Raw genomic sequence first — 12516 nt, 5'->3', positions numbered from 1 at the left:
GTCTAACCTCTGGTACCACTTACCCTTTTTATTGTCTACGACGTTTTGCCTTTTCCAGAATGTCATAGTTTGAATTTCGTAGAATGTAGCCTTTTCAGATTGACATCTTTTGCTTAGTAATATGCATTTAAGATTCCTCCTGGTCTTTCATGGCTTGATAGCTCATTTCTTTTTAGCACTGAAAAATATCCCATTGTCTGGATGCACCAGTTGATTTATCCATTCACTTACTGAAGAATATTTTGTTGCTTCCAAGTCTTATTCATTATGGATAAGGATGCTAAAAACATTTGTCTGCAGATTTTCGTGTAGACATAAGTTTCCAACCCCTTTGGATAAATACGAAGGAACATGACTGTTGGATTGTATGGTTAATGTATGTTCAGTTTTGTAAGAAACTATCAAAATGCCATCCAAAGTGGTTGTACCATTTTGTATTCCCACTAGGAACATATGAAAGAGAGAGTTTCTGTTGCTCCATATCCTTGTCAACATTTACTGTTGTCACTATTTTGGGTCTTAGCCATTCAGGTAGGTGTGCAGTGGTATCTCACTGTGTTAATTTTTTAATTCCATGATAGCATATGTCATTGAGCATCTTTTAATATGCTTATTTACTATCTATATATCTTCTTTAGTGAGGTGCTTATTCAGGTCATTTAATCATTTTTAATTGGGTGTTAGTATCCTTGTTGAGTTTTATGTGCTCTTTTTATATTTTGGGTAACAATCCATTATCAGATATGTCTTTTTCAAATATTTTCTTCCAGTCTTTGGCTTACATTCTGAATTAATTTTTCAAGCAATTTATTCTATTATTATTTGGTTTCAAATATCAAGAACAAGTTGAACGAAAAATAGTTGTTTGTTATTAGGAGACATGGGGTTTCCTGGAACTCATGGAAATCAGGCCATTGGGAGAGACTGAATAGAAATTAGAAAGCCATCTGCTAAATCTGACTCACCTATCTCCTTTTCTCTGTGTCTCTCACTTTTCTCAATCTCTGCAAAACAGCCTGGCTGATTCTCCATCTATGGCCACTTCACATATCTCCAGATCATATCATGCCTTAAGCTTTTTTTTTTTTTAATGTTTATTTATTTTGAGAGAGAAAAATCACAAGTGGGGAGGGGCAGAGAGAAAGGGAGAGAGAGAATTCCAAGCAGATTCCATGCCGTCATCACAGAGCCCCATACAGGGCTCAAACCCACAAACTGTGAGATCATGACCTACGCGGAAATCAAGAGTCAGATGCCTAACCGACTGAGCCACCCAGTTGCCCCATGACTTAAGCTTTTAGCCAGGCAAAAAGATTACCTTGCTACTGCTCAGTTTACATTCTGATTGGCCACGGCTATGGATGTGTTCTAGAGGTAAAACACTGTTCCTGGTACCCACACTTATGAATGGATTGGTTTGCACTGGAAGCACTCAGGCATTTGTAGACAATAAGTGATAGATTGTTATCTGGGAAGACATTCATAAAATGTGACAGATGCTGTTCCACCATTTTACAAAAGCACCAGTAGAGTAAAACTGACAATTCTCTTGCATTCTCAATGTCAATAATAAAACTAAATACTTAGGCTTTATTAGTCTGTTAAGACAATGACATCTTATTAATAGAAATTGCATTTTTGATTGCTAATATGCTATCTTTTCATATATGTGTTATTTGTGTTTAGTTTTGTTAGCAGACGGTATATATCACCTTTTATAAATTTATTTTTTAACTTTTAATGTGGATTTATTTTGAGAGTGAGAGATAGAGAAAGAGAGAATCCCAAGCAGGCTTCGAACTGTCAACACAAAGCCTGATGCAGGGCTCGAACCCACAAACTGTAAGGTCATGACCTGAGACAAAATCAAGAGTTGGATACCTGATTGAGCCACCAAGTGCCCCATTCACCCTATTATTGAATATCCTTTTGTTTTATTATCAATTTATTTATTTTAAAGTATATTAATATTTTTGGTGTTTTCATTTTATGGTTAAAAATTTTCTAATTTCTTGTTTGTCTTTTAAATTTATGTTGGACACCGACATACATAATATTTTAGGTAGGAGCTAAATTAGTTGACCTTTTGTGCATTTCTTAATTTTAAGTTTTTAAATTTTCTCTTACTCAGAAATTATATTTATTTATTTTTGCTTTGTGTTTTGTTATTTTGGAGACTTAAAAATTCTCTTTGGGGCACCCAGGTGGCCCAGTCAGGTAAGCATCCAACTTCAGCTCAGGTTGTGATCTCGCAGTTTGTGGGTTTGAGCCCTGCATCGGGCTCTGTGCTGATGGCTCAGAGCCTGGAGCCTGCTTCGGGTTCTGTCTCCCTCTCTCTCTGCCCCTCCCATGCTCCTGCTGTGTCTTGGTCTCTCAAAAATAAACATACATTAAAATTTTTTTTAAAAATTCCTCTTGACATAAGCTGCCATATTCATTATATTTCTAGAGTTTCTTTATAATTGTTTAGATACTAATGAATATTATAGCGCAATTTGAAAACTATCTGATAAATAAAAAGAAAAATCTAATCAGGTTAAGCTAATAAAGGAAAATATAGCAGAAGTCTTGGGCAAATTTAGTAGCCTCATTCATCGTATCTTGTCTTCAATTAAACCAAGGAGTTTTTCTTAAATACAGTATCTAAATTTTGACAGAATGATAATATTGTGCGAAAACCTACAAATCTAGAAAACATGCTATTAAGAAATAATACTCAAATCTATCTCCAGGTAAGAGAATTGAGAACTTTTATTTTTTTCATATCTATGTTTTCTAATTTCTCCATGTGTTTGCTTGTGTTGAAAACGATAGTGTAGGGATGCTTGGGTGGCTCAGTTGGTGAAGCGTCTGACTTCAGCTCAGGTCATGATCTGACAGCTCAGAGCCTGGAGCCTACTAAGGATTCTGTGTCTCCCACTCTCTCTCTCTGCCCCTCCCTGACTCATGTTCTGTTTCTGTCTCAAAAGTAAACACTAAAAAAAATTTAAAAAAGAAAACTATAATGATTCAGCATGTAGATAGATTCCGGAGCCAAACTGTGTGATCTTTAACTCAAGTTTTACACCTTCGCAGCTATGTAATGATTGGCAATTAACTTCACCTTTCAGTGTCTCACTTTATCTTATCCAAAAAAAATGGAGATAATACTTAAAAATACTCATTTCATTTAGGACAATGCCTCAATAAACAAACAAATGAACAAAGTCTCAATAAGTATTAGCATATATTAGTGTGTGTGTATATATATATATACACCCACACATATTTATATATGTTATAATATATATAATATATATATTATATATATATATACACACACATATACATACATATATATATATATATAAATCTATCTACATCTGTAACTATATACTTATATTTACATACATATACAAAGAGAAGGAGAGAAAAGGAATTAAGATGGGGGATTCCCATTAGGATATGAAAATGAATCTAAATAAATTTATTCAGATACTCTAAGTGGCAATAAAATGTAGTATTCCCACAACTCATAACTTTTGAAAAGATGATGAATTTTACTCAAAGCAGTTTTTTAGGGAAAAGATTATACAGCCATATGGCCTGAAAAGGAACTCTGTCACATTGGAAGCAGACATTATTTAAAGTGCACATCAGTCATGCATGCCATGTTTGGCTCTTTATTGATTGTGAAAACAGCTTTGAATGTGTGCATTATTCAGTTCTTTCTTACGTAAATTCTTTCGTATCCAGAAATCAAGGTTCTTTATTGCCCAAGGAAGAGATAATGTCAATGGCTTGCAACCTTCCTGAAGATGAATGCTGTCTTAATGCTGTCTAAAGGGTAAACTCATTACTTATGGAAAATAAATGTCAAGGTGAGACACTGACTTAGGAATGATGCTCACCCATAAGGGCCATATCCCCATTGTACTATACAGTTCATGGATAGATTTATCATTTGTCTCACTCACTTAAATAGAATAAGTCTTGTCTAAACAATGGACTGCCGCGCCTGAGTTAATTTAGTTGGGAAACCTCTTTGCTCTGAATTTTATTAGACAGTATTAATATACGATGCATAGAGGTACATTTTGAAGTGTATAAATCTTTGACAAGAGATGTTTTCAATTTGAACCTGAATTAGAAGTTACATTTTTATTTCTTAACCTCATGATGAAAAAAAAAATGATTACTCTTTAGTAGTCTTACTGAGTGACACAGGCATATCATATGGTGTAACAAGAAATAAATACAGAACACAGCAAATTAATTGATACTATGCTGGGTGAGTCTGCCTCCTTTTTTCATTTAGGCATCTCTGAAGATGAAAGAAACAGAATGTTTTCCTTAGTTACTGCAATGAGGTTATTTAATTATAATCATCTGGCTATGGCTTAGTTCATGATACAAGATAATCTAATGTAGGGGGTTGTAGAAGGGAGACAAGGTAAACAGGGGTGCAAAGTGGGAGAAAGAAAGGTGTTTCATTTCCTCTGATAGAGATCAAAGGCTAAGTTTGATTATTTGGGATTGTCTCGGTGTTTTGTTGTTTTTGAGGGGGGCAGAATATGTCAACTAAAAAAAATCAGTCATTTCTGTGTAATTCACAACGTTTTGTTAAAAAAATTATAAAAGTGAATTTAAGCAAGACTTATTGCAGATTATAGTGAAGAAATAGAAAGCTTTCAGCAGACAGAGTCATACTATGTTCTGCTTTAACACTATCCACCCTAAAATGTTATCTATACCATTTATATCCTCTTCTACTTACTTTTTATTACCATGTTTAAAAGTATAATTTATGCTTTTATATTTCCTACTTATATTGCAGGAATGTCATGAGCAGATGAAATCTTTGTAAATTTCTGTGTCATCATTTGAGGAACAGAAGATCTAATAACCTAAATTTTCACAAGTCCTTACTACCCTGAATCAGATATGGCTAAATCTCTCTCAATAATTCAAATGGAGAAAATGAATGGCTTGATGGATGTGGGAGAACTAAGTGCCAGTAGACTAAATGTATTGAAAAATTCCAGTGATTGAGAGACATTATTCAAAAATAATGCTGAGGCCAATTCTTGGCACATAGGCACATAGTACTATGTAGTGCTCAATTATTAGAAAAGAACGTTTTTATTTTTAATAAGACATTTCTTTCTAACATATGAATTCATATTCAATTAACTGTTTACTGAACATCTACTCTGTGACCCACTTGCCCTAAGTGCTTTGAAATATGTTATTTCATCATTTTATTTAAATGAATGTAATTCTAATGATCTCCAAGGGGTTTTATGCTAATCTCTGTCCTTTATTTTCTCAACATTGTTAGATATGTTTCATTAAATATTGTCATGCATTTTTTTACATTTTGTAAATATCAGTATTTGTATCTTTACTTGAAATTGCTTCTTTTATATTTCTTGTAGTGTTACTATCACAGAAATATCCAAACATTCGCACTTTACTTTGAAAATAGTAATCTCTCCAAGTACTAGAAGTCTTTTGAAGTAGTAACTGGACAAGTCTATGGAGAAAAATTCAAGTTTAGTCATTTAAGAAGTAGATTCGGTTTGTCTCTGCAAGGAAAAATGGAGAGAATAGAGAAAGACAATTTAAGGAGAATACTTCTTCATGCCCTGAATAACAGCAATTAACATATAAATATGTTCTAAGAGTGTGTGTCTGTCTGTATACACACACACACACATATTTATATATATTTGTAATTAATCAACTGTCTAGATCTTAGGTCTCTGAATAAAAACAAACATAATTACATTATTCTTGACAGAAACCCAGAAGTTTAATAAAAAATGAAGGGTTCAATAAAGGGTAAATAAAATTAGAATTTCTTTCACTGAGACACCTGCCTTGCACTAGATTGAGTCTGCAAATCAAAACCACTCTGTTTTACCCTGAAGAAAGGAACTATCTCTGAGGATAAAGCTGTTCTTCCCACGGTTCTCAGAGAACATGTAGGATGTAAACAAAGTGTCTTGACACAATTTTTAAAAAACTAGGTAAGCTAAATTTTGAATTATAAAGGATGATCGTCTAAGTAAAACAATGAACTCAACTGGACGTGTTTATGACAAAACTGAACACATAAAAGAAATAAAACCAGTAAGTGTCATAAAACCAATGGCATTGATATTAAGAAACATGGATACATGAAAATTAAAATGTGAGTTTTAATAAAGTCATCTAATGAAACATAAAGTTGAATCTGACCAGAATCACTTAATCACTTCACACTATGAAATAAGATGACTTAAGAGTACATTATGTATTAAATTGAATATAATGTTTCTAACGAAAAATTGAATCAGTGATTCAGAAGTCATAAATGATGAATTAAAATACTGATATTTACAAAATGTAAAAAATGCATGACAATTACTTTTCCAAATAGATTTCCTTTTAATAAATATATGTATTGACTTGTTGATATACAGTGAAATGAACATGTTTCTTACTTGTATTTACTTTAACTCTCTGTATTTTCCAAGAGGTCAAATAGATTGGAAAGGGTAAGGGGAGAAGGAAAGAGGGCAACTTAGAGGGAGACGGGGGAAGGGAGTCAGAGGAAGTGAGATGGAGGGACTGAAGAGGATTAATCACATACGACTTATTTCAAGACCCTTGAGAATACTGTTTTATGGTAGGTAGGAACAGGTGCATGGAACATATATAGCAGAGAATGCTACCTATGTTTCACATATGACAGAAAAGCAAATTATACCATCATATGATTCAGTTCATTATGATAGAGGTAGTAAGCACAATATAAAACATCATGAAGAATTTTGTCTTCTTAAATTATTATTCTTAGTATTTCCTCTACTGGTACTTGATGCCCATAATTTGGAGAGAAAATTTAGGGAAATAAGGATGAAAATAGGAGTAGAACAAGTTCCTAGAATTAGTCAATTACGCAAGTTTGTAAAGGTAACTACAGAATTTCAGTTTACAAATGGTTAGTAATGAGAACAAAAGTTCTTTGGAGTTCATAGGGGCTTTGTAATATTTTAATTGCTTCTTTTATATTGAAGAGCAAAGTACAAATCATAATGGTATTGAGAAATAATGACCTAATGGAGATTAACATGTAAGCACCCAGAAAAGCCATTTCATTTTTATTCATACCTGAACTTTGGACACATACTTCTGTTTAATGAATATTGGTGTATTAAGCAGAAAAACATCATCTGTTCAAACACACTTGGTAGTTTAAGGTTTCATTTTTCTATCAAACATCTTGCAAGCCAAGTGATTTCATCAGCATATTCAAATCAATGCCCAGCACCTGTAAAAGGTCACTTGTAACACTTTGAAACAGAAGATACAGAAGACTTGAACCTAAAAACATTACAGTGGAATTGTTTTCTAACAAAATAGTTTTTAATATTTCATATTTACAACTTGTCAAATTCTAATAATTTCAAAATCATTTATACAAATGTCAATGTGAGAATTTTGTTTCTGGTGAAAATGTTTTTAATAATCAGTGAGAAAAGAAAGTGTTATTTGATAAGTGGTCCTGTGACACTTGGCTTATTTTTGAAAAACACTGGAATAAGACGTTTGCTTCTGAGCATATTTCAAATAAGTACACATGGATTGAAGTGTGTTATTTAAAAAAAGCAATCTTCCAAACAAAATTTATAGGTGATTAACTCATGATATAAATTGACTTAAAAACATTTCTTTTAATGTTTATTTTTGAGAGAGAGAGAGAGGGAGAGAGAGATGGAGTGTGAGGGGGGAAGGGGCAGATAGAGAGGGAGACACAGAATCCAAGGCAGGCTCCAGGCTCTGAGCTGTCAGCACAGAGCCCCATGTGGGGCTTGAACTCATGAACCGCAAGATCATGACCTGAGCTGAAGTTGGACGCTTAACCAACTGAACAACCCAGGCACCCCAACTTTAATTTTTTTTTTAATTTAAGGAAAAGGCATGCAGATTTGGCTACATATATACATATTTTAAAAGGTCTTTATATCAAAATCACCATAAACACACTAAGTTGATACTTTGAAATCTGGAACAATGGCACTCCTATAACCTAGAAAACTTTCTGTCACAATAGAAATGCTGCATGAAGTCAAGTTTTTTAGTATGGGTAGCTGAGCTATACATGGAAGGAAAGGAAGGAAAGGAAGGAAAGGAAGGAAGGAAGGAGAGAGGGAGGGAGGGAGTACAGGAAGGAGGGAAGGAAGGGAATCTCTAGATAATAGAAACAAATAGGGGTAAATATATTAGTGAATCAATACCACATCTGGGTTGCTGGTATGGTCACTTCAAACCATGATTTTTATGTTTCTGCCATGTTTGAGACACAGAAATCTCTGGCACAGACGTCTGCACAAGGATCGAACCTTTTCAAGCACTCGTGTCCACCCTGAGTTCCTTGGGTCCTGCCAGGGAGTAGTTTGCATGTCCCCTGTCTCCCTGTGCCAACAGCACTCTGTTCTAAGCCTGGAGACTTTGAGGGCACACATCTCCCTTTCCTCAGGTCTTTAGACTTCTGGAAATATAATCCAGGAAGCCTTGCCCCAAAAGTCATGGAAACACTTTAAGAGATGGAAAGAAAAGACGGGGAACGAAAAGAGAAAATATAAATGAACGTTTCCAGAAAGTATTTTACCCGACATTCTAAGACTTATTTAAAGGAGATTGCAAATAGAAAATACTGTGCCAGTGGAAGTCATTATGAAAATTATTTATGGAGAGCTTGAGGCTGGAATCCAGCTGTGAAGAATGAGTAGTAATTCAACTGAAGGAAAGACATTCTAGGCTGGCACAACTATAAGACATAATTAGAAAAGCTGCACAGAGGGGTTGGAGGAAACAGTAAACAACTGGACCGTTTTCTTGCCAGTTTTCATGGCCACCAGGACAATATCCTAATTACACTACCATTTTCAAACACTGACTTTAAATTTAAAAAATCCAAATCTCACTTTATCCAAATAAATAAATAATCCTGGATGTGGAGAGGAGCTGGAACTTGTTGAATAATAATAATTAAAAGGAACAAAAAGAATATAACTACCATAAAACCTCGCCAAATCTCTTCATATGTGGGTCTCTCCAGTAAAATGATCTTTACTACATTTTTAAAAGTTACATATTTGAGATGAGTAAGAATCATGTATGTGTCCACATACTTCCTGGTCTCATCCACCACTATTGGAGAAACTAGATTTTGGAATACGTACATCTGTTGATTTTAAATGATGATTTGCAGTGCTGTATTATCCCACTTACTGAAATCATAGCCTTGGAGACAGAGCATCAGTGCCTTCTTCAATTAACATTGAGTATTAAAATCTAAAAGATGATTTTTGAAAATGAAATGAATACTTTCATGGGAAGTTTAAAAAAAAATCAGGGGTGCCTGTATGGCTTAGTCTGGTAAGCACCCAAATTTGGCTCAGGTCATGATCTTGTGGTTTGTGACTTCAAGCCCCAAGTCCAGCTCTGTGCAGACAGATCAATGTTTATTTATTTTTGAGAGACAAGGATAGCGTGAGTGGGGAGGGGCAGAGAGAGAGGGAGACACAGAATCTGAAGCAGGCTCCAGGCTCTGAAATGTCAGCACAGAGCCCCACATGGGGCCCGCACCTATGAACCATGAGATAATAACCTGAGCTGAAGTTGGATGCTTAACCAAATGAGCCAACCAGGTGCCTCTGTGCTGACAGATCAGAGCCTGGAGCCTGCTTTGGATTCTGTATCTGTGTCTCTCCCTCTGCCCCTCCTCCACTAGTTTGTTCTCTCTCTCTCTCTCTCTCTCTCTCTCTCAAAAACAAACAAACATTAAAAAAAAATAAATCAAACTTAACCCCTTTGGCTAGAAGGAATCAGGCTTCTTATGAGGATATGGAATAAGTTATGATACCTTACGAAAGTACACATAAATGAGACACATTAATTAAAAAACAGAAGTAACCAAAATAGATGTGACAAAAAAGAGGCAGATCTTTGTAAAATAATGTGGCATATATTTTTTCCAGTGAATTTAAGATAGTTTGATTAAATTATGCTATCCATTTTTGGCAATTAGTATGGTAGATACCAGTTTACAATGAGGGAATCAAGTTTCAAAAAATTAATCAGTGGCAAAAATAGAATTAATCAATGATTGTAAAGCACTGAGAAAATTCATTTCTGACACTAAGTCAAGAACAGGACTAGTCCTACATTAAGGCTAATTCACAGATGCGCACATGATATGTGAGAGCGGGAGAGGCAGAGTGAGTGAGTGAGAGAATCCCAAGCAAACAGGGCTCAATCCCACAAACCATGAGACCATGACCTGAGCCAAAATCAAGAGTCAGAGGCTTAACTGACTGAGCCACCCAGTGACCCCTGAACATGCCCTTCTTACTCCCTAGATATCTTCACTCACAGGTCTTTGATGGTGACCACTGGTTATCGCTTTACTAGACTAGTCCCCTTCTCTTATAATTAGGGTGACCATATCGCTTATTATCCAAATATGGATAGCTTTTAGAAGAAACGTGTTATTTTAAAAGTTGTACTGTGGAACAATTTTTACTGTGTGAACTGGGTAACTGGATATAGATAGGGCTCCATATGATGTGTGTCTGGCATGGTTGAAGAAGCAGTTATGGCTCATCATGACCGTTACTTGTAAGATTTATATAGCCCAAAACAGAAACCCAAATGGATATGTAAAGAGTATATTTTGGGGGTGCCTGGTTGGCTCAGTCAGTCAGGCAGCTAACTTTGTCTCAGGGCATAACTTCACGGTTTGTGAGTTCAAGCCCCACACAGGGTTTTCTGCTGTCAGCACAGAACCCACTTCGGATCCTCTTTCTTCCTCCTTCTTTGCCCCTCCCCCAACTCACACACTCAGAAAATAAACAAACATTAAAAAAAAAAGGAAGTATATTTTGATAGGGGGTTTAGAAACAGATGGTGGGAATATTTAATTTGGGCATCCTGGTGGGATAGCTTGTAACTAAGGGGCCAAAAATACATATAAAATATAGTAGAGGGCAAGGACATTCACTTTCCATAGATTAATGGGAATAAAATAAAAACCAACTATCCACTATCCAGATTTGCTACAGTGACTTAGGGAGTATTTTTTAAATATTGTTAAAAATGTTGATTAAAAGTAATATGACTTTCTTCCTTTTATCAACTAGATTATGACTGCTATCTAAAATTTTATTGAATTTAATATTTGAGCTCTAATTTAAGGCCTACAATTAATTTTTAATTGATTTTTTCATCAGATGGACCTCAAAAGCATTATGCTAAGTGGAATAAGTCAAAGACAAATATTGTATGACCTCACTTATATGTGTAATTAAAAAAGAAAAAAAAACATGTTCATAGACACAGAGAACAGATTAATGGTTGTCACAAGGTGGGGGTGCAGGTGGGCAAAATGGGTGAAGGGGGTAAAAAAAAATTACAAACTTTCAGTTATAAAATAAATAAATCAAAGGAAGTAAGGTAAATCATGGTGGTTATAGTTAATAATTCTGTATTGCATATTTGAAAGTTGCTAAGAGAGTAAACCTTAAAAGATCTTATCCCAAGAATAAAAAACACTGTAACTAGTGTGGGAGGGGATGTTAAATAGACTTACCTTGGTGTTCATTTTACAATATGTTCAAATATCAAATCATTATGTTGTACACCACCTGAAACTAATATAATGCTGTATGTCAATTTTATGCCAATTACAAAAAAAAAAAAAAAAACCCACTAGGACATATGTGTTTAAGAAGCCATATAAAATTTGGTTAATAATTTCTGTCAATATATATTCATATCATTTTCATTTCATAGCATAGGTATTTTTGCATGTGTTTAAAAAGTCTAACAAATATATTTTAACTGTCTACATATTTCATTATATATTGGTGTATTCATTTAATGTTAACTTATTGCTGAATAGTTAGGACAATTTCAATATTTGACTAATTACACATGCACTCATGAAAATTTTATTTATAAATATGTGCTAATACCTGTGGTTACTTCCTTAGACTCCTAAAAATGAATTGTTATGAAAATGAAAATGGATTGTTGAAAAGATAGGAACAATGTTAAAAGCTGAGATACATACTGCCAAATTACCTTCTATAGAGGACCTTTAAGTTTATACTCTTACCAGCTACTCTGGAACGTGAAGTTGTCAACATGCCCTTGAAGTATTGAACAACAGTATGTGGATAGAAAGAATATGGTGTCTGATTTTCAACTACATAGTTTTGTTTGGTCCTGTCTTATTTGTTTATTTATTTAAAGAGGCAGAGTATGCAAGTGGGGGAGGGGTAGAGAGAGAGGAAGAGACAGAATCACAAGCAGCCTCCAAACTTAGCGCAGAGCCTGACATGGAGCTTGAACCTGCAAACCGTGAGATTATGACTTGAGTGGAAGTCAAGAGTTGGATGTTTAAATGAGCCACCCAGGTGCCCCTGTTCGGTCTTAATTTTTTATCGGAGAACACTAATATGGAAGAATATTGAATGCACTGTC

This window comes from Lynx rufus, unplaced genomic scaffold (genome assembly GCF_022079265.1).
Source record: "Lynx rufus isolate CCGP_SWC_20201006 ecotype Redwood Valley unplaced genomic scaffold, mLynRuf1.p SCAF_5, whole genome shotgun sequence".
Classification (NCBI taxonomy): Eukaryota; Metazoa; Chordata; class Mammalia; order Carnivora; family Felidae; genus Lynx; species Lynx rufus.
Note: the sequence above shows the minus strand (reverse complement) of the source record.